Source organism: Oncorhynchus keta, chromosome 10 (genome assembly GCF_023373465.1).
Source record: "Oncorhynchus keta strain PuntledgeMale-10-30-2019 chromosome 10, Oket_V2, whole genome shotgun sequence".
Lineage (NCBI taxonomy): Eukaryota > Metazoa > Chordata > Actinopteri > Salmoniformes > Salmonidae > Oncorhynchus > Oncorhynchus keta.
In genome coordinates, this window is record NC_068430.1 from 18,352,652 (window position 1) to 18,375,651 (window position 23,000).

At 41.3% G+C, this 23,000-nt stretch overlaps 1 protein-coding gene across 11 annotated transcripts in view; it reads left to right on the forward strand.

Annotated features, from left to right (window-relative positions):
* The first annotated feature begins 11,989 nt into the window (after window positions 1–11,989).
* The window catches only part of LOC118388330 (band 4.1-like protein 1), a 128,500-nt gene continuing 117,489 nt past the window's right edge, over window positions 11,990–23,000 (forward strand). For 2 of the 11 annotated variants that reach the window (XM_052526614.1, XM_052526617.1), the window contains exon 1: window positions 11,990–16,536. The gene's annotated coding sequence lies outside the window, so the exon portion shown is untranslated. The remainder of the gene's footprint in view (window positions 16,537–23,000) is intronic. The other 9 variants (XM_052526612.1, XM_052526611.1, XM_052526609.1 and 6 more) reach the window with 7 other exon arrangements.

Below are 23,000 nucleotides of genomic sequence, written 5' to 3' on the forward strand. Positions count from 1 at the left end.
TAGAGTGCGTACCAATAGTAATTTATAGGAGATCATAGAAAAGGTTTTCTCTGGACTCTTTTGTTGAAGATGTAAACAACAATATTTTGGTCTGATGTGTATGAGGAAGTGAATCCAGATGCAGAACTGAAACTTTTTGTAAAATTATTCATGCCAATTGTTGACAAGCATGCACCTGTTAAGAAATGTACTGTGAGATCTGAGCCTTCTGTATTGATGATGAATTGAAACATGTTATGGTTCAAAGAAATTATGGAAAAGAGGTGGCAAAGAAGTCAAGCTGCTCAGCTGATTGGTTCACAGACTGTAAATTGATTTATAACAAAACCTTTCGATATTGCCAATCGTTTCAATGACTATTTCACTAGTAAAGTGGAATGACTCTGAAGTGAAACAATAACATTGAACAGTGAACCATTGTATTTTAAAAATAAAATATCTAATAATGAAAGAGAAGTATTGCAGTTTTGCAGTTTTAATTTGGTTTAGTTTGTTTGGGAGAGGTGGATAAACTATTGTTATCCATCAATAATGATAAGCCACCAGGTGTAGACAACCATGATGGGAAACTATTCAGAATGGTAGCAGACTGTATTGACACCCCTATTTGCTACATACAGTGCCTTACAAAAGTAATCATCCCCCTTGGCTTTTTTCCCTTTTTTTGTTGCATTACAACCAGGTCATTTCAATTGATTTTTATTTGGATTTTATGTAATGGGACATATTCAAAATAGTCCAAATTGAAATGAAAAAAATTACTAAAAAAAAAAAAAAAAAAAAAGAAAAGTGGTGTGTGCATATCTATTCACCCCCTTTTCTATGAAGACACCCTAAATACGATCTGGTGCAACCAATTACCTTCAGAAGTCACATAATTAGTTAAATAAAGTCCACTTGTGTGCATTCTAAGTGTCACATGATCTCTCACATGATCTCAGTATATATACACCTGTTCTGAAAGGCCCCAGAGTCTGCAACACCACTGAACAAGGAGCACCACCAAGCAAGCGGCACCATGAAGACCAGGGAGCTCTCCAAACAGGTCAGGGACAAAGTTATGGAGAAGTACAGATCAGGGTTGAGTTATAAAAAAAGATCAGAAACTTTGAACATCCCAGGGTGCACAATTAAATCCATTATTAAAAAATGGAAAGAATATGGCACCACAACAAACTTGCCAAGAGAGGTCCGCCCACCAAACCTCACGGACCAGGCAAGGAGGACATTAATCAGAGAGGCAACAAAGAGACCAAAGATAACCCTGAAGGAGCTGCAAAATTCCACGGCAGAGATTTAAGTATCTGTCCATAGGACCACTTTAAGCCGTGCTCTCCACAGTTGGGCTTTACAGAAAAATGGCCAGAAAAAAGCCATTGCTTAACCTCTTGCTCCTACCTGACACGCAGGCGTCCCATCTAGACATCTGGAAATGCAAATGCGCTACGCTAAATGCTAATAGTACTAGTTAAAACTCAAACGTTCATTAAAATACACATGCAGGGTATTGAATTAAAGCTACACTTGTTGTGAATCCAGGCAACAAGTCAGATTTTTAAAATGCTTTTCGGCGAAAGCATGAGAAGCTATTATCAGATAGCATGTAACACCCCAAAAGACCCGCAGGGGACGTAAACAAAATAATTAGCATAGTCGTCGCTACACAAACCGCACAAATAAAATATAAAACATTCATTACCTTTGACCATCTTCTTTGTTGGCATTCCTAGATGTCCCATAATCACTATTGGGTCTTTTTTTCGATTAAATCGGTCCATATATAGCCTAGATATCGATCTATGAAGACTGTGTGATAAACGGAAAAAAATTGCGTCTTATAACGTAACGTAATTTTTTAAAATTAAAAAAGTCAACGATAAACTTTCACAAAACACTTCGAAATACTTTTGTAATGCAACTTTAGGTATTAGTACACGTTAACCTCTTCAGACTCTAGGGGCAGTATTTCATTTTTGGATAAAAAGACGTGCCCGTTTTAAGCTCAATATTTTGTCACGAAAAGATGCTCGACTATGCATGGAATTGATAGCTTTGGAAAGAAAACACTCTGACGTTTCCAGAACTGCAAAGATTTTCACTGTGAGTGCCCTAGAACAAAAGCTTCAGGCAAAACCAAGATGTTTCTGCAACCAGGAAATGAACAGGATTTCTGAGGCTATGTTTTGCATTATCTCCTTATATGGCTGTGAATGCGACAGGAATGAGCCTACCCTTTCTATCGTTTCCCCAAGGGGTCTGGAGCATTGTGACGTATTTGCAGGCATATCATTGGAAGATTGACCATATGAGACTACATTTGCCAAGTGTCCGCACGGTGTCCTGCGTGGAAATTGGTGCGCAAAACTCAGCTGCTGGTATTTTTCCATGGGATTCTGAGAAAAACCATGCTTCCACGAACGACATATCAATGAAGAGATATTTGACAAAACACCTTGAGGATTGATTCAAACAACGTTTGCCATGTTTCGGTCGATATTATGGAGTTAATTCGGAAAAAAGTTCGACGTTTAGGTGACTGAATTTTCGGTTCGTTTGGTAGCCAAATGTGTAGTCACAAAACGGAGCGATTTGTCCTACACAAAGAATCTTTCAGGAAAAACTGGACATCTGCTATGTAACTGAGAGTCTCCTCATTGAAACATCTGAAGTTCTTCAAAGGTAAATTATTTTATTTGATTCCTTTGCTGGTTTTTGTGAATATGTTGCGTGCTAAATGCTACGCTAAATGCTAAGCTAGCCATCAACACTCTTACACAAATGATTGATTTTCTATGGTTCAAAAGCATATTTTGAAAATCTGAGATGACAGTGTTGTTAAGAAAAGGCTAAGCTTGAGAGCAGGCATATTTATTTCATTTCATTTGCGATTTTTATAAATCGTTAACGTTGCGTTATGCTAATGAGCTTGAGGCTGTAGTCACGATACCGGATCCGAGATGGCTCGGCGCAAGAGGTTAACTTCTTGCGCGACCCATCCCGGATCCGGGATCATGACTATGGCTCAAGCTCATTACCATAACGCAAAATGCAAAAAGATATTCTTAGAAATATTTAACATCCACACATTAACCTGTTAAGTCGACCCTCTACTTTTTTGAACATTCTGTTAAAAATCGCGCAACATTTCAGCGCCCTGCTACTCAGGCCAGGAATATAGTATATGCATATGATTAGTATGTGTGGATAGAAAACACTCAGACGTTTATAAAACTGGTTAAATCACGGCTGTGACTATAACAGAACGTGCGTTTCATCGAACAGTGCAGGAATATCTGATCACTGAAAATGGAAAAAAATATCCATCCAAGGAATTGTTCAAAGTGAATCGAATTAAATGAGGCCGAGGTTGCAGTGCCTACAGCTTCCACACGTTGTCTAGAGTCTTGTCATTTGATTCGCAATTGATTCTTGGTCTAACCGAATCAAGGGAATCGATTCCCTCCGGTCTCCGACCGGATGTTTTGGTCGAGCTCTCTCCAAGACATTTTTTCGAAACAGACACCTATAGAATAGACATCGCCTCCTGATGAATTTTATCGCCTATTAACGTGTACTAATACCTAAAGTTGCATTACAAAAGTATTTCGAAGTGTTTTGTGAAAGTTTATCGTCGACTTTTTGAATTTTAAAAAATGAAGTTACGTTGTGAAACGCTATTTTTTTCCGTTTATCACACAGTCTTCATAGATCGATATCTAGGCTATATATGGACCGATTTAATCGAAAAAAAAGACCCAATAGTGATTATGGGACATCTAGGAGTGCCAACAAAGAAGATGGTCAAAGGTAATGAATGTTTTATATTTTATTTATGCGGTTTGTGTAGCGACGACTATGCTAATTATTTTGTTTACGTCCCCTGCGGGTCTTTTGGGGTGTTACATGCTATCAGATAATAGCTTCTCATGCTTTTGCCGAAAAGCATTTTAAAAATCTGACTTGTTGCCTGGATTCACAACGAGTGTAGCTTTAATTCAATACCCTGCATGTGTATTTTAATGAACGTTTGAGTTTTAACTAGTACTATTAGCATTTAGCGTAGCGCATTTGCATTTCCAGAGCTCTAGATGGGACGCCTGCGTGCCAGGTAGGACCAAGAGGTTAACAAGTCCAATAGCTCAAATGAAAGATAAACACCTTGTTCATCTACCCAGCAAGTCAGATTTTTAAAATGTTTTACGGCGAAAACATAGCACGTATTTATATTAGACCACCACCGAAACAAAAGACGAGAGGCAGCCATTTTGTCCCAGAAAATATAAAATTATAAAAGCAGGATTAAAAAATAAATCATTCATTAACCTTTTGAAAATCTTCATCAGATGACAGTAATAGTACATGTTACACAATACATTTTTTTTTTCAATAATATGCCATTTATATCCATAAATCTCTGTTTACAATGATGACATTTTCAAAAAATGCTACTCAAATGTCCGGAGAAATGATGATAGCTCCGACAGATAACGTCAGATAACAAGCAATAAACATGACTAAATATACATGTTCTACATATAGTTACAAAGATACACTTCTTCTTAATGCAACCGCTGTATTACTTTTATTTTTAACGTTACAGAATTCGTTCACTAGGTGTCACGGTTTTCATATGGTGAAGGAGAGTCGGACCAAACTGCAGCGTGTCGATTGCGATTGTTTATTTAAACAACGTAAACACGAATAAACACAAACTCTACAAAACAATAAACGTAGTGAAAACCGAAACAGCCTTAACTGGTGCAAACTAACAAGGACATCAAGACACTCAGGACAATCACCCACAATACAACCAAAGAATATGGCTGCCTAAATATGGTTCCCAATCAGAGACAACGATAAACACCTGCCTCTGATTGAGAACCACTTCAGACAGCCATAGACTCTCCTAGAACACCCCACTAAGCTACAATCCAACTAAGCTACACTCCACATACAAAAACCCATGTCACACCCTGGCCTGACCAAATACATAAAGAAAAACACAAAATACTTCGACCAGGGCGTGACACTAGGCTATACTATGAGTCGGCGCTCAGATATTAACAGTATGTCTCCTCTACGTTTGGAGTCCACAGAAACCCAAAATAACCACATAAATATTCCCTTACCTTTGATGTTCTTCGATCAGAAGACGTAGAAGGAGTCATACTTACCCAATACATCGTTTGGTTTCACATTGTGTGTCTCTGTATTAGCATATGCTAACAGCTTCAGCTGAAATGCACCCAAAATGACTTCTGGTCCCGCACTCTTGCGCATCAAAACTTCAAATTTACATATTATATGTCGACTAAACTGGTCAAACTATGTGCAGAATCGAGCTTCATGATGTTTTTAACATGTAAAACAATGATCAGCGCGAACAGACAAACCGCCTTCAATTGGTGTTTCTTGGAAAAGAATGTGCCCCAAATCGGCCGCGCGCAATAGAGTGCATGTATTTGAGAGTGACCCGAACATTTTCGCCCGCCAAACGACGAGGGCTCGCGAGATTCTCACAATGAACGCGCCATTTGAAAGCAGGCATCGCGCTGAACACATACATACTGTTCCCAGATCGGTAGCTGCCTGGGAAGGGTGGGGGCGATGACGTCAAAGTTGACCCAACTTTTCTCTTGACAAGAGAGAGTTTGGGAGAAAGGCTGCCCTGAGAGTTCTGCTTTACATACAGACATAATTTAAACGGTTTTAGAAACTTTAGAGTGTTTTCTATTCAATAATAATTATTATATGCATATATTAGCAATTTTGGGGAAAAATATTTTCAGTTTACTATGGGCACGCACTTCCTCCAAAGGGGGCAGTATTGAGCCCTAGTCTTAAGAGGTTAATAAGCGACCAAATTGATCACGAGGCGATGTATATTCTTTAGCTGTCCGTCTGGAAATAATGTCCGGATAAATCTCAACCAAAATATCCGGTCGGAGACCGGAAGAACTGCGCTGCCTTGCGTCTGTTTGACCAAGAAACAAATAGTAGGCAAATGACAAGACTCTAGACATCGTGTGGAAGCTGTAGGTATTGCAACCTCAGCCCCATTAAATGTGGTTCACTTTTGCGCATGGATATATTTTTCCATTTTCAGTGATCAGATTTTCCTGCACTTTTCGATGAAACGCACGTTCTGTTATAGTCACAGCCGTGATTTAACCAGTTTTATAAACGTCTGAGTGTTTTCTATCCACACATACTAATCATATGCATATACTATATTCCTGGCATGAGCAGCAGGGCGCTGAAATGTTGCGCGATTTTTAACAGAATGTTCGAAAAAGTAGGGGGTAGGAGTAACAGGTTAATAAGCAAACACGTTTGGTGTTCACCAAAAGGCATTTGGGAGACTCTCCAAACATATGGAAGAAGGTATTCTGGTCAGATAAGACTAAAATGGAGCTGTTTGCCATCAAGGAAAACGCTATGTCTGGCGTAAACCCAACACCTCTCATCACCCCGAGAACACCGTCTTTCATCACGGTTTTGGACTGGGAAATTGAAGGAATGATGGATGGCGCTAAAAGGGAAATTCTCAAAGGAAACCTGTTTCAGTCTTCCAGAGATTTGAGACTGTGACGGAGGTTCACCTTCCAGCAGGACAGTGACACTAAGCATACTGCTAAAGCAACATTTGAATGGTTTAAGGCAGGGGTGTCAAAGTCAAATGGACGGAGGGCCAAATAAAAAATTTAGCTACAAGCCGAGGGCCGGACTGTTCGAATGTTCATTGAAATTTTTTTAAATGACGCATATAGTCTAGTGAACCTAATTGAACCTACTGAAAACCTAACAAATATATTCCAATATGATCAGATAAATAAAGCAATATTTTCTTATGGCTCTGTCAGTAATCTTTAATTTTCAACAGACACAAAAGACAAATTTCCTTTATATAAAAATCCCCATAACATGAACATTAAATGAAAGAAACCGGTATTCAAGGCACCATCAGTAGCCTATATTTTCTATTTTAGCAAAAGTGGGCTAAATTTACTTCAAAGAAAAAAACAATAATAGCAATTTTCTATCATCCACTCAACTGAAATATTTTTAAAATATAATTGGATTGAAATACAATAAAATAAAGTGCAAAAATCTATTAATCAAAAACAACACTTTGTTTAAGGAGAAGTAACATGCAGTGAAAACAAATATTAAACTTTAACTTTTAAACTTGAACTGAGTAAAAACTCTAAATATGTGATTGCACAGTAATGTTCACTTGTTTGAGGTTGAGGGTGATACTTGGTGGTGTCCCATCTTTTCCACAAGTTCATCAATGTTCGGGGTAAGGCTCTGAGCTGAGGAAATCCTCAGAATTGAGTGGAGGTGTTCAGCAGTAAGTCGACTTCTGTGTGATGTTTTGTTCAAGTTCATCAAAGAAAACAGTTGTTCACACAGGTATGTGCTGCCAAACATAGACAACGTTTGAGCAGCCTGGATGCGCAGCTGGGGCATTGTGTCGGGAGGAAACGGGCGAACTCCGCAGCACCCACTGCCGCATATTTTGCCCTCAGTGCATCATTGCATTGGAGGTCAATCAACTCCATTTGGAGGTTTGGTGGTGAGCTTTCCACGTCAACAGCAAATGGGTTACCGAGCAGTTCCAACCTGCTTTTTTGTGCTTCAAAGTCAGCAAATCGGCGTCGAAAGTCAGCGGCAAGCATACCTATTTTATCAGCCAACTGTGCGCTCGGGAACGCACTGGTAGAGAGCTTCTCTTTCATGGTCTGGCAGCTGGGAAAGTGGCTCAAATTTTCTTTCTGCATCTGCGTCTCCCACAGAGTCAGTTTGGTTTTAAATGCCTTCACTGTACTGTACATATCAGAGATGACACGATCCCGACCCTGCAGCTGCAAGTTCATTGCATTCAGATGACTCGTAATGTCACACAGAAAAGCCATTTCACACAGAAACATTTCGTCTCGGAGTTGTGTTGTGTCTTTCCCTTTGCTGTCCAAGAACAGACAAATCTCCTCACAAAGCTCGAAACATCTTTGAAGCACCTTTCCCTGGCTTAGCCATCGCACCTCTGTGTGATAAGGCAAATCACCATGCTCCGTTTCTAACTCCGTCAGAAATGCCTTGAACTGGCGGTGATTCAAACCTTTGGCTCTGATAAAGTTAACTGTGCGCGTGATGATGCTCATTACATGCTCCATTTTCAAGGCTTTACCGCACAACGCTTCCTGGTGTATGATACAATGATAAGCTGTCAGCTCACCTGTCGCGTTTTCCTCTTGCATCTTTTCCCGTATCTTCGCCACCAGTCCGCTCCTGTGTCCACACATCGCAGGTGCTCCGTCGGTTGTCAAACCCACGAGTTTTTCCCAAGGCAGCTCCATCTCATTTACACATCTTGACACCTCTTCATACAAATCATGCCCCGTAGTTGTGCCATGCATAGGACGTAAAGCCAAAACTCCTCTGTCACGCTTAGGCTGGAGTCCACTCCGCGGATGAAAATTGACAACTGGGCAATGTCAGAAATGTCGGTGCTCTCATCCACAGCCAAGGAATATGCAATGAAATCTTTTCCCTTTTTCACAAGCTGCTCTTTTAGATTGATGGACAACTGGTCTACTCTCTCGGCAATGGTGTTTCTGCTCAGACTCACATTTAAAAAGAGTTGCCTTTTTCTGGGCAAACTTCGTCACAAACTTTAATCATGCAGTTTTTGATGAAATCCCCTCCGTAAATGGCCGGGCTGATTTAGCGATCTCTTCTGCCAAAATAAAACTGGCCTTGACAGCAGCCTGGCCTTGTGATTTGGCTTTTTTGAACAGAGCCTGTCGAGATTTGAGGCCTCGTTTTAATTCCTCTGCCTTTTGTAGCCTTTGTTCCATGTCCATATTCTTGTTTTTGTCCGCGTGTTTCGTTTCATAATGTCGTCTCAGATTATACTCTTTCAGTACCGCCACACTTTCTCCACACAGAAGACACACAGGTTTTCCAGCTACCTCCGTGAACAAATACTCCGACTCCCACCTTGTTTGAAACCCCGGTTCTCAGTGTCCACCTTCCGTTTTGCCATTTTTGATGGGTATCTGAAAGTTAATTTTACTGTGATGCTGACAACTGCTGTGCCAATAAATATTGAAATGAAGCAGCCTACTGCTCGGTGCGTCACCGTTGCATTGTGGGAAATGTAGTATTGGTGCGTGTAAAAGATCTGCGGGCTGCCGGCTTGCTGCGGTCTGCGGGCCGGTTCTAATAATAAATCAAGATCATCCCAGGGGCCGTAAAAAACCTTCTCGCGGGCCGGATGTGGCCCGCGGGCCTTGACTCTGACATATGTGGTTTAAGGGGAAACATTTAAATGTCATGGAATGGCCTAGTCAAAGCCCAGACCTCAATCCAATTGAGAATCTGTGGTGTGACTGATTGCTGTACACCAGCGGAACCTATCCAACTTGAAGGAGCTGGAGCAGTTTTGCCTTGAAGAATGGGCAAAAATGTCAGTGGCTAGATGTGCCAAGCTTATAGAGGCATACCCCAAGAGACTTGCAGCTGTAATTGCTGCAAAAGGTGGCTCTACAAAGTATTGCCTTTGGGGGGGTGAATAGTTATGCAAGCTCAAGTTTTCAGTTTTTTTGTCTTATTTCTTGTTTATTTCACAATAAAACATATTTTGCATCTTCAAAGTGGTATGCATGTTGTGTAAATCAAATGATACAAACCTCCCAAAAATGTATTTTAATTCCAGGTTGTAAGGCAACAAAATAGGAAAAATGTCAAGGGGGGTGAATACTTTCGCAAGCCACTGTACAGTATTTAACCAAAGCCTAAAGGAGTGTGTCTGTCCACAGGTGTGGAAGGAAGCTAAAGTAATTCCACTGCCTAATCATAGTAAAGCCCCCTTTGCTGGCTCTAACAGCAGCCCAATCAGTTTGCTGCCTGTTCTCAGTAAACTGAGAGACTTGTGTTTGACCAAATACAATGCTATTTTTCAGAGAACAACTACTGACTTTCAGCATGTATATGGAGAAGGGCACTCAACTTGTACTGCACTGACTCAGATGACAGATGACTGTCCTTGTCTATCAGTGTATGAGTGTTTTGTTATTTGTCATGTTTTGTGTTTTATGTGGACCCCAGGAAAAATAGCTGCTTCTTGAGCAAAGCTAATGGGGATCGGAATAAACCAATAATAAAGCAATGAACTCTATGCACAAGGACTTCTTTTAATGATTTCCAATTAAATGTTACAAAAACACATTTACGTGAAGAACAGTGCAGATGCAATGTTTGTTGACAAAATGCGGCACAAACAGCACAGCCCGTCATTCTGTTACCGAACTTTGCAACAAAAAATCACATTGTTGTCATTTAAGCTCAACGTCTCAAAACAGGTAATAAACATTTGTTGTCATTTAAACTCAACATCTGAAAACAGTTTTCGCATGTGAAACTGCAAATTTTACGTGTTTTCTTTGTAATGGCTGTTTTTCAAGTAAATGTTTTTTTGTTAAAAATATATTGGATATCGTTATAAGTAGTCCTTGTGCATAGAGTTGTATGTTTTGTTTAACTTTGCAATCATTGGTTTTTGATTGGCATGCACTTTAAAGTGAAAAATCGGAGTCTCTCAGCCTCACGCTTTTAAGGTGGAATTGCCCTTATATATATCTAATCCATTATTAGTATTAATTGTATAGTTCCACAGTTTGAGAGCCTCCCATTTGTTCTGCTCTGCACACAGATATGTATGTGATTCTCTGTGATACATTGATTCTTAACATGAAAAAAGCCAAAGGGTCCTTGATAATTATGAATCATGATGTTGAAGCGTAGCCCTATGGTACCAGTCTGCTGATAAATATGCCTGGTGTTTTTTGTTTTGTTTAAGACTACCAATAATCACTCTGTGTGATGCTGATTTATCCCACTGCAGTAAAAGGTTAAACAAGACACTGGTTTACTGGATTGACAGTAAGTCTTCAACAGTTAGCTCTTAGGCTCGGTAGTAAAGGCATTGACTGGGTAACTCTAAGTTAGGCCTCTCTGTGCTTAGATGCCAGTCACATTGAGCTCCCTGTTCAGCCCCTTTACTAGCTCCCTGTCACTGACACCAATATCACACAGAGTCCCTTTAATTTCTTCTCAGCGATGCTCTGATCCTAATAAGGAGATGAATGGCTCTATACACACAGGAGAGTGAGTCGAGCTGGAACTGGACCCATGCCCACTTCTAGCTTCTCCATCTAAAATCCTGTCTCTCTCCCCCCAGAGCCTCTCCTCTCAGACTTTCCCAGCTTCTCCCCCAGCCTCTCCCAGCCTTAGCCTCTCTGCTCCCAGCTCTCTCGGTAGAATGACCAGGTCCCATGTGGCTGGACTCAGGATGTAATAACTAGGGACATTAATGTAGCCTGACAAGGAAGGAGAGAGGACAGAGAGGGCGATAGGAGAGGGACTAACTAATATCGCCACAAACACTTGTCCCCCATCACTCCCTGACTTTCTCCTTCCCAGGCAGACGGAACAAAACATGCTAAATGGTACCATTTGACAGAGAAAGCCGAGACTCTTTTTCTGCTAAAACGGCTCTTTAGTGACTGTCAGCAAATGACAAGCTTCATGTAAGAAGTCATTGTTTTCATGTTTCCAAGAAAATGGGATAGAGTTCACTGTGACAATATTTTCATTTGTCAGTAGAGCATGTGCCAATCAGGGATAGGATGTCCCAAGGCAAGCCTGTTCAACTGTCTCCCTCATACAGAAGAGTGCTCTTCTCTTTGTTGAATGTTTTATACGCTTTAGCTCTTTGTCTCTCTTAGTTGACATCTTAATTTCTTTTCATTTAAGATGCATTTGAAGAATGTGTGCGTGTGTGTGCGCACACTTATAGACTTGCCAATGTGTGAAGTCTTAAATTATCTTTGAATGTGCCAGAAAGGAGAGGTGTGGAAAGGAGAGGTGTGCCAGATGAACACATTCATAGCAAGGGAAGTGTTGACTCATTGTATGAGTACAATGGCAACACAGCAGAGAATGATACAACACTGTACACACAGAAAGAGTTAATATACTGTACTGTACTGTACTTTTGAGCTTTTCAGATTAGGTTCAAATAGTATTTATTGACACTTCTTGTTCTTCTGGTATTTTCACTTTTTAGAGGACAAAACTGTAAGCCTTCATACCTACATGTCTATTGGCTATTGTTGTATACAAAAATGAAAATCCTTAATTCCCTCACACTCTGTGGTATGTTTTGTTATATTCTGGTTTTTCATCTCTATGGATTAGTCTAACATGCCATCGGCCCGAGCCTCACATGTCCTTCTCATTTGTACTCTTCAGAAGAGGTCCTTGAATACAGTAGTATACTGTACCATCAGGCTGGCAGACTGAATGTGTAGATCTTCTACTATTGAGTTGGTGAAGCTAATATAAGTGGACAGGCACCTTTAACTCCAGACCACAGACCAGCAATTAATTCCATTCCCAGCCAAGACAACAGGGAGGCAGTCCTCCTGTGTGCTGTTTGTTTTTAGTGTTGGACTCAATGTAGCTTAAGGCTCCAACTGCCAGTGGGTATGTATGCAGATGCTTGAGTAAACACCTGTCTGTGGCCACTGCCTCCGTCTAAACTCATAGATGCTAGATTCTGTCAACAATGGAGTAGTTACTGGTTTAGCCAGTAGACTACATGTATTTGTGATTCCTGGGAAATTATGTTGTGGCCATAAAGATCATCAAGGACAACAACCACCCGAGCCACTGCCTGTTCACCCCGCTATCATCCAGAAGGCGAGGTCAGTACAGGTGCATCAAAGCTGGGACAGAGAGACTGAAAAACAGCTTCTATCTCAAGGCCATCAGACTGTTAAACAGCCACCACTAACATTGATTGGCTGCTGCCAACACACTGACTCAACTCCAGCCACTTTAATAATGGGAATTGATGGGAAATGATGTAAAAATATATCACTAGCCACTTTAAACAATGCTACCTAATATAATGTTTACATACCCTACATTATTCATCTCATATGTATATACTGTACTCTATATCATCTACTGCATCTTTATGTAATACATGTATCACTAGCCACTTTAACTATGCCATTTTGTTTTACATACTCATCTCATATGTATATACTGCACTCAATACCATCTACTGTATCTTGCCTATGCCGCTCTGTACCATCACTCACTCATATATCTTTATGTACATATTCTTATCCCCTTACACTTGTGTCTATAAGGTAGTAGTTTTGGAATTGTTAGCTAGATTACTTGTTGGTTATTACTGCATTGTCGGAACTAGAAGCACAAGCATTTCGCTACACTCGCATTAACATCTGCTAACCATGTGTATGTGACAAATAACATTTGATTTGATTTTGATTTGTATTGATTGAGTGTACAGATGTAGGATATGAATATGAGCCAGTTTGTTACAGCAGGAAAACAATCCCACAGAAGCAGGAAATGTGAATTAGTATGTGGATTATATATATGTGGATTATAATGAATGCACATTTTTGTAGGGGTTGATACATTTTTTGTAAAGGAAAATCCATTTCAAAGTGGAAATTGCAAACTTCGGAAGCCATTTTAAACATCAAATACACTACACGTTTTACATTTCATGCATTGCTGGAAAGTTCTCCTGCGAAAGGGTGATCTACAGCAAGGCCTTTGATCTCACACCATTGCAATGAAACACCTTTAGAAACTATGTGTCCGACCAGAGATCATGCCATGGATTTGTAACTTCCATTCCAGGTGTAGCCAGGGGATAAGATACCATGAGACTCTATCCCAGGCCCAAGATCAATCCTGTGGCGTCCCCCAGGGCACACAGTTCGGTCCAATTGTATTTTTGGCTCACGTCAATGGTGCATCAGAGGGTACCCTATCCAACTCCTGGGCCTTTGTCATTGACCTAAACCTCATCGAATCAAGACCAATATGTGACACTTCTACCATACAGCAGGACCTCAACCAACTAGCCGACTGGTCAGAACAAAACAAGATGAAGCTCAAACCGACAAAGTACAAAGTCATGTACACCTGTTTCAACCACAATCATGACCCACCTCAGCCATTATCCATCTCCGGACACACATTTGAGGTGGTGTCCTGCGCCAAAGCGCTCATTGTGACATTCCAAGGCAACCTAAAATGGGACACACATCTCAGACATTACTAGGGCTGTTGCGGTGACCGTATTACCGCCACACCGGCGGTCACGAGTCATGAAGACAGTCAATTTCCACGTGACTTTTTAGTCATGGTAATTAGGCTTCTCCAAAATCTGATGCTGCTGATGTTCATTAGTAACCTAGCAAACTTGCTAACTGCCTGGTACTCAGCACTCTAATGTCCCTCTAATCGCTCTGACATCAATGCAAATGTATTTGAAAATCTAATCAAACACTTAATGAGAGCCCATGCTTTGTGTACACTAGGCCCACTATATTTTTTTCTCAACTTTCCTAATATTAACCACATTGTTTATCTTTACAACAGTATTATAGCCTACCTGGCTTGCATGAAAATAAACCACAAGGAAAAGTGTCCTCCATTTGCTATTTAAGTGCATAGATTACATGTATTTTATCCCACTGCCCTTTTTGAGACAAGTGCATGATAATGGTCCATTCTAAATCAAAACAGATTTCCCACATATATTATTTAGTATATGTGAAGACAAGATTAAATCAAGAATAGTCTGATGGGTGACAATATTAGCCTATCACTTGTGAATTATACATTATCACTTGTGAATGATGCCCAGCATAAGAAACTACCTTTTTTTGCAACTGCTTCTAATCATAGTTTCACACCTCATGTAGCCTAGCCCATAGGCCTATATGTTTTGATAAGGTCTGTATCACAACTAGAGTGGCCAATAACTTCTTACAATTAAGCACATTAATCCACTTTACAAGGGGTTTAGAGCCTGACTGGCATACATAAGCAGCGCATATGTTTCAAGATTGGGGAAGACAATTTTCACAATAAAAATGCACCTTACATGCATAATCAAATCAAATCAAAATTAAATGTATTTATATAGCCCTTCGTACATCAGCTGATATCTCAAAGTGCTGTACAGAAACCCAGCCTAAAACCCCAAACAGCAAGCAATGCAGGTGTTGAAGCACGTTGGCTAGGAAACACTCCCTAGAAAGGCCAAAACCTAGGAAGAAACCTAGAGAGGAACCAGGCTATGAGGGGTGGCCAGTCCTCTTCTGGCTGTGCCAGGTGGAGATTATAACAGAACATGGCCAAGATGTTTAAACAAGATGTTTTAGCTATTATACTCTAATTCCAATGTGCATTCCATTGATCAATCCTCCAGAAAGTGGAGAGCAACACCTTTGCAGTTCTACTATGTGATATATTTAAACAAAAAGCTGCAGTAGAAAGAATTACCTACACATACTGACCAGCTCATGTTATAGACAGAAGCGTACTACATGGCAGGCCAATCCAAACTCATTTCGCGCCATGTCCAGCCCATTCATTATCTCAGCCAATCATGGCTAGAGGGAAGGTTAGGCTTGTAATTTAACAATTTTATTCATATTTACAGATGGCATACAAGTATGTTAATAAGGCACATGAAAGTTCACATGTCCCAGAAAGCTTTTCTTCCCAAAAAAATGCATTTTGATTAAAAAAACTAAAAAAACATTCAAATGCCATTCTTGTGAAGTAGTGACGTGCAACATATGCCTAGTTTCCTGAAACAAGTCACATATTGTCTGCTGGAAGGCTGACCTAGTCAGCCATAAGATCCTCCATTTCAAACAGCTTGCCTTTATGGATTCTTCATTCAGCTGATGGTGGAACACACACAAAAACATGCGCACACACAAACTCACATGTATTCGTGCATGCATTCACGCGCACACACACACACACACACACACACACACACACACACACACACACACACACACACACACACACACACACACACACACACACACACACACACACACACACACACACACACACACACACACACACACACACACACACACACCACCCTCCTAATAGCCTCAGGATGAGCGTTGGATGACTGTGTCAGCACCACCATACTGCTCATGTCAGTCTCTTCACCATTGGGAACGCTGTGAGCTATGATCACTGCTGCCATTAGATGGATGGAGGGTGCGTGGATCTCATTACACACAAGTCTCTCCCTCTTTCTTTCACTGTCCCTCTTCCTATTTTCTTGGTCTTATCTTCTGAATTAATGCTGATCAGATGGTTTCTCTGTCTCCAAGCTACTCCCTGGCCAAGCCTATGGGCCTGTGCAGAAGTGTGAGCATGTGTTTGTGTTGTGTGTGTGTTTGTGTGTATATCTCAGTGTGTGTTTGTGTTTGTCCAGTGGTACTCTTTCCCCTTCACGGACAAGGCCAACAGGACAATTAGCCTTTCACCTGATGTGCAGCGCCAGCACAACCGGATCCTTTTATCCCAAGGGGCAGGCAACGAGTCGTCCCACTGAAAGAGAGAGAGGGACAGAGAAAGAGAAAGAGAAAAAGAAAATGAAAGGTGTGTTTGTTTTGGTTGATAGTTGCCCTTTCTGGTTCCATGTGTTTCAGTGTGTCACAGGGATGTACAATAGTCCTTTGTTCCCAGGTGTTCCCTGTGCTGCCTGCCCTGCTGTTACAGCTCTGACTGAGGAGTGCTGCAATAAGAGGTCATGTTCAGAGGTGTGTGTGTGTGCAGTGTTTTCCACTGGCGCCGGCTGTCGGCTATACCGCGCCCTCTCACTAGAAGGAACGATATGCATCGAATAGCGATCTATTGATAGGACAGGCGCCTGTTAGTTACAAAATGAGCGATGACAGGGAAACCCTGTTGATGCTTCTTCGTCTATGTGAGTCAATTTGCATGTCCCGTATAATGTGGTGACGATGAGTCGAAATCCACTTAGCCTATTGTTTTCTGGCACACTCATTTATTTTATTTAGCGTGTTTCATATGCAGCCATGAAGAGCTGACGCATAGGCTTACCCGATGACCAAACCGGCGCCACACGTGTGTCCGCGTGCGCATGTTGAGTTTATCTAGCCCCATCAGACACGTTCATGACACGCAGCTGTGAACCAACTGTGAACCAACTATATTAATTTGGGGAGAGGTCGAAACACATATGAAACATTCATGGACATTTAGCTAGCTTGCTGTTGCTAGATAATTTGTCCTGGAAGATAAACATTGTTGTTATTTTACCTGAAATGCATATGGTCCTATTTCTGCTGGATCTTTGTAGAATATTTACCCATTTTGAGTCACACAAAATCATGTGTACTCCGACTATTAATCCACAGATAAAAGGGGAAACCTGGTTAGTTTTATTTAGTTTTCTTTGCTTAAACTCTCCTTGCTCATTTTTCTTCTTCCACCACCACCTGGACTGGAGTGTGGACCTCATTCATCTTTCAATATATGCTCGTAAATGGGAGATGCGGGACTTGCAGCACGCCAAGTGTCTACGCAGACGTGCGCCTGGCTACGCAGACGCCCTTTGATGCGGGCAAACAGTTTAGATTAAATTATTGAATAACATGTATGTGTACATTTATTTTGTAATGCTCGTGCACACAATGCGGGCGGTCTGGTCAGCGTGTTATTGTGCTTTGATTGAAGGCAAGCTTGACTAATTTAGAAATTGTGTCGAACTGACTGAATAAAGTCAATCTCATATATCCTTGCCATTCATAAATCATACAACGTAGTGATATGGCCATGGTATCGCACCGGGACAAGTAAAGTAAAGATTTAACTGATGTCGTTGTCTCTTCTCTTAACACATATGAACCTAAAACTTAATTGAGCATTGGTTCTGTTTATTGTAGACCAATTTTTCGATTTGAAAAAGTACCCATCACACAATCTGTGTGATTTTCAACTTAACTTAACGTGACATTTAAAAAAAATATATATAATTTTGGCTAATTACTTCATTTTTCTGTATTAATAGAATTCACGATTTGAAAAATAAACATAACTGTGGCTATTCATATCTTGTAGTAAAATATAAAGAAAACGAGGACAGGTTAAATGTAAACAAATATTTAATGTTCTCTTACTTACAAAATAGCATCACAGTGCTTGAGGCGTCACTACAGACCCGGTTTCGATCCCAGGCTGTGTCACAACTGGCCGTGACTGAGAGTTCCATAGGGCACTGCACAATTGGCCGAGCAACGTCCGCTCTAGCGACTCCTTGTGGCGTGTGTGTGTATGTGTGTGTGTGTGTGAAGGAGCTGCAATAGAGGTTCAATTATTGACCTATCATCATTAATATAATATTTTATTTACAATTACGAATAAAACTTACGGGTACTTTTTCTTTTCTTGTTTTTGGCAAAAAGTAAACATCTAGAGAGTCTCTGTATTGCCCAACCCCCCCTCCTTGCGAGTGAGGAGTGCCGGTGGAGCATCATGTCTCAGTTTCTAAAGAAAAATCTAGCTTCCAAAAACGAAAAAGAAATTTAAAGAAGACAGGACAGAGAAAAGAAAGAGCGTCAGTATGTCACACAATTTTTCACAAAGGAAGGTGGGTGTAGTCCGTGAGAGGTGGAAGTTAACCTGCTAGCTTAGTCCATAGAAAAATAGGCAACTTTTGCTCCCCTAACATTAGTTACTTAATATCTATACAAAAAATTCAGAGTGTTTACATTTCGCTCCTCTTTTAGCCGTCATTTAATCAATGCAGGCAAACTTTTATCAAGCTATTCATGCTAATTGGGTGTCTGGTGCCAGGCGCAACAGATGCAGCTTCAGGCTCAGCAGCCCTGTCTCCTCATACCCCTGAACCAGCCCCGTCTCCCCATCCCCATACCCCTGAACCAGCCCCGTCTCCCCATCTCCATACCCCTGAACCAGCCCTACTCCCAACTGAAGGAGGTGAGCAGCATTGTGTTGAATGACATGTCATTTGGCATAATTGTAAGTACTGCAATGCATTGAGGACAGGGATGTGATTCTCCAGTCAGGAAAAATCTCCCTTGACACAGAGGCAGCCAATATCAGAGCCTTAAAGGAAGAGATGCAGGCTCTTAGAGATGGATGGGAGTCTCCTGTCTGAGGCATCGCTGATTGCTACGCAAATGGATGTTGCACTGCAATTTAGCAAGGAACACAGCCACCAGAGGAAAGGGAAGAGATTCCATGATGAGACTTTTCAAGAGGAGACAGCTCAGGACAGTGCAGCAATGGTGTTTCGGAACAGTGTTTTTTACTGCTATTGACAACATCATAAGTGACTTGGACACTAGGTTCCACACCACTGCACAAATGGTAGAATAATTTTCTGCTGTTCTGAAAGTTGGGCAGATTAGTGAGGATAAAGTCCCTTCTGTGTGCCAACCACTGATCATGAACTATTCCAGAGATCTTACACCTGAGTTTCAAAATGAAGTATGACACCTGAACACTGTATATGCTGCCACTTTCCCCCCTAACTTGTCCTCTCTTGGTCTTCTGAATGCAATTTGTAAGATGCAGCTGCAAAGCATTTTTGGAGAAGTGTGCATTGCTTTACGTATATTTTGCACACTGCCTGTGACTGTTGCTGGTGGTGAGGGATCTTTCAGTAAGATAAAACTGATAAATAAAACTATTTGAAGTCCACTATGTCCCAGGACAGGCTTTGCAGTCTTGCCATACTGTCCATTGAAAGTCAGTTAGCTAGAAAACTGGACTTCAAAGACTTGATCAGTGACTTTGCTAGCAAGAAGGCTCGGCGCTGGGCTCTTGGTGGGTAAGGCTGAGCAAGGGCCAGTGAATACTGTTAAATGTCATGGCTGTGGATATTGGATCGCTACGCACATGATGACCACAGACTGAGAACAAGATATATCTCAAAGTAATGGCTGGATTGCCATAAAATTTGTGGTGCACAGTCAAGACCCCAAGTGGAAGAAACCTATTGATTTGGTGACCTCATGACCTTTCCTCTAGCGCCACCATCAGGCCTTTTCATTTACATTTTGTTTTCCATTTTCCATTTCCACTTTTATAGCTGCTTATTTTCTAGTTGGTATGTATACTTAGTTCCAGAATCTGCTGCTGATTTTATTATTTTGTTTGTTATATCATTCTATAGATGATAATGTTAATTTATTTTAATTGAAGAGGTTAATGTATATTTAAGTTATATTTATTTTAAATTGTTCATTAATGTTAAGAGAATTTTCCAAGCAAGAATTTTACCATGAATATTACATTTACACTGTAAAAGATGGCCTTTAGCACATTTCTTATAGGGGGTATCAGTCTTGCATCAAATAGTGAATTCCACTGTATGCAGAATCTTGCATGCATGTCTGCACAGTGTTATATTTTCACAGCTTACTGTCAGTAAGTATAGTATAGTATAGTAAATATTGGACTACAAGAGAGTTGCAAGCCTGCAAGGGTAGAGTTATTTAAAGCTTTGAATGGGTCGATTGGGTTCTGGAGGTGTGTGGTTACAGCAATTGGGCAGGGTTGGTGTGGCCTGTGGTGGTGGTGCCCAATGTGATATATTTTCATGGGGCCCAAAATCCCTGCACCCTTGCATACACGGGCCTTACCTGAGACATGCATCACACACAGCCTTTAGTTATAATTATGCATGTTTCTTATTGAAAAACAGCCTGTTAAATATCAGAGATGATTAAAGCAAACAGAAACTCAGTCCTGTAAGCAAGGAGATAGTTAATAATAATAATATATTAATATATGCCATTTAGCAGACACTTTTATCCAAAGCAACTTACAGTCATGTGTGCATACATTCTACGTATGGGTGGTCCCGGGAATCGAACCCACTACCCTGGCGTTACAAGCGCCATGCTCTACCAACTGAGCTACAGAAGGACCATGACGATGCAGGACGGTATGGAGAGAAGTGGCAAATCACATCCACCACACAAACCCACAACTCATTTGTGTATCCTCTGACATACTGTATCTTAGTAGGATGAAATAGTAACTACCATCAATCTGAATGTGGATCATCACTACTCTACACACATAAAAAAGCATTTTGTGAACTAACACTCGCACTTGACTTTTTCTACCTCTTAGTTGATAGCTACTTTATTGAGAAAGAATGTACTTACTATGACTGTGATATGTGATTTTCTCACCTAGGTATCTTAAGATGAATTCACTAACTGTAAGTTGCTCTGGAGAAGAGCGTCTGCTAAATGACTAAAATATGTAAATACGATATGAGAGATCAGAACATTGGAAACCCTAGCGTGACTTGACTAGCAGTTTGTGCCCCCGAGTCAGGTCTTGGATAATTTAGTAGAACCTTAGTGAGAGGCATTATGGGTAGCATGTTGGCCATGACTTCACCCCCGCCCGTCCTCCCTACCCTCCCTCCCTCCTCTCTCCTCCACCCTCCAATCTGACTGTGAATCATCCCTCATTCAGATCAGATTGATGGTTTTATAACTGACAGCATTTCACTAAGGGTTCCAATTACCTGGGAATCAGGGCCGGCATACTAAACAGGCAGGTATATGTGAGAGGGTTGTCTGCTATCGATTCCCTCTGCTCTGATCTGACAAGCAGCCCATGTAGGGAAGGGGGAAGGTTGCGCCGATGGCCATACTGATATGCAGGATCAGGATTAGTGAGTTTTAAGTTGTATTGGGGCACTGTGAGTGGTGTATTAGGGTTGGTCCTCCCCTGCCTGTATGCGTGTGTGTACGTGTGTGTGTGTATGTGGGCTAAACTGCTATAAACTGAACCAAACAGGTTTATTTTGGAGCTGGTTTGGTGTGTGTGTAGTCTGTCTCTTACTGCACAGTTGGTCTGGAGGGGAGGGGATGGTCTGGATGAAGGTCTGGAGAGACAAGGTCAGCCAGGCTATCACTAAGGCCCCTGGGGTGGAGGTACTGTTCCATGAGTAGCACTTTGTGGAACAGCTTGTTGGCTGTGAAGCAGTCAGCTCCCTATTCTGCCGGAGAGCTCACACACACACGTATCAATACACACACACACACACACACAGGCCCTTTGCCGCAGTGACGCATACCCCCAGTGGAAGGAGAGGTGCAGACCATGAGATGAGCCTCCACACACTTTCTCTCTCTCTCTCTCTCTCTCACTTATAAACACACAACAGTGTGTGTGTGTGTGTGTGTGTGTGTGTGTGTGTGTGTGTGTGTGTGTGTGTGTGTGTGTGTGTGTGTGTGTGTGTGTGTGTGTGTGTGTGTGTGTGTGTGTGTACATGGTGCCTGTTTTAGAGTTCGGCTGCACTCACTGTTTGTGTACATTTGAGAGCTCCCATGTGAGAAGCTGCAGTACTGTAGGTGTGAGTCTGTTGAGAGGCTGTGAATATGCTGGCTGGCCCAGTGTGAACTATATGACTCAATCTCAGTGTGAGATTGTTATGCAACAGCGAAACCTTCAGTATGGTCTGTATTTATCTTTGTCTTTGCGCATGGATTCGTGTAGCCTATCTGGACAGCTTTGGTTTGTGTGTGGGGGTGTTTGAGTGAAACAGAAAGACATGGTCTCCTGCTTAATAAGGACATGATTAGGAGGGAGCTGGCTGGCACTTGTGCAAAATATGTGTGAGTTCAGTCAGTCACTGCTGTGAGAACAGGGTGGGCTCTGAGTCTAGGGAATAGGGCCTGCTCTACGTTAACACACCAACACACAGAGCCAGTGGATATACTGTAAGCTAGTAGAGTGTACACATCTTTCACACTGCAGGGGATGAATGTCAATAAAAGTACAATCACTTGTATTTATACATGTTACACAGCTAGCTCAAGGACACCTGCCTCGTTTCACCATGCTGCTGCTTCTAGTGATGGATTTTTACTTGTCTAATGTTAGATACTGCTGTGAGATACTGCTGTGAGATACTGCTGTGACATACTACTGTGAGATACTACTGTGAGATACTACTGTGAGATGCCGGCAGCTGTAGTGGAGAGTATTATTTTCCCATGGCACAGTGCTGTTGTTATTAGGCAAACATCAATGAAAACAAAACATAT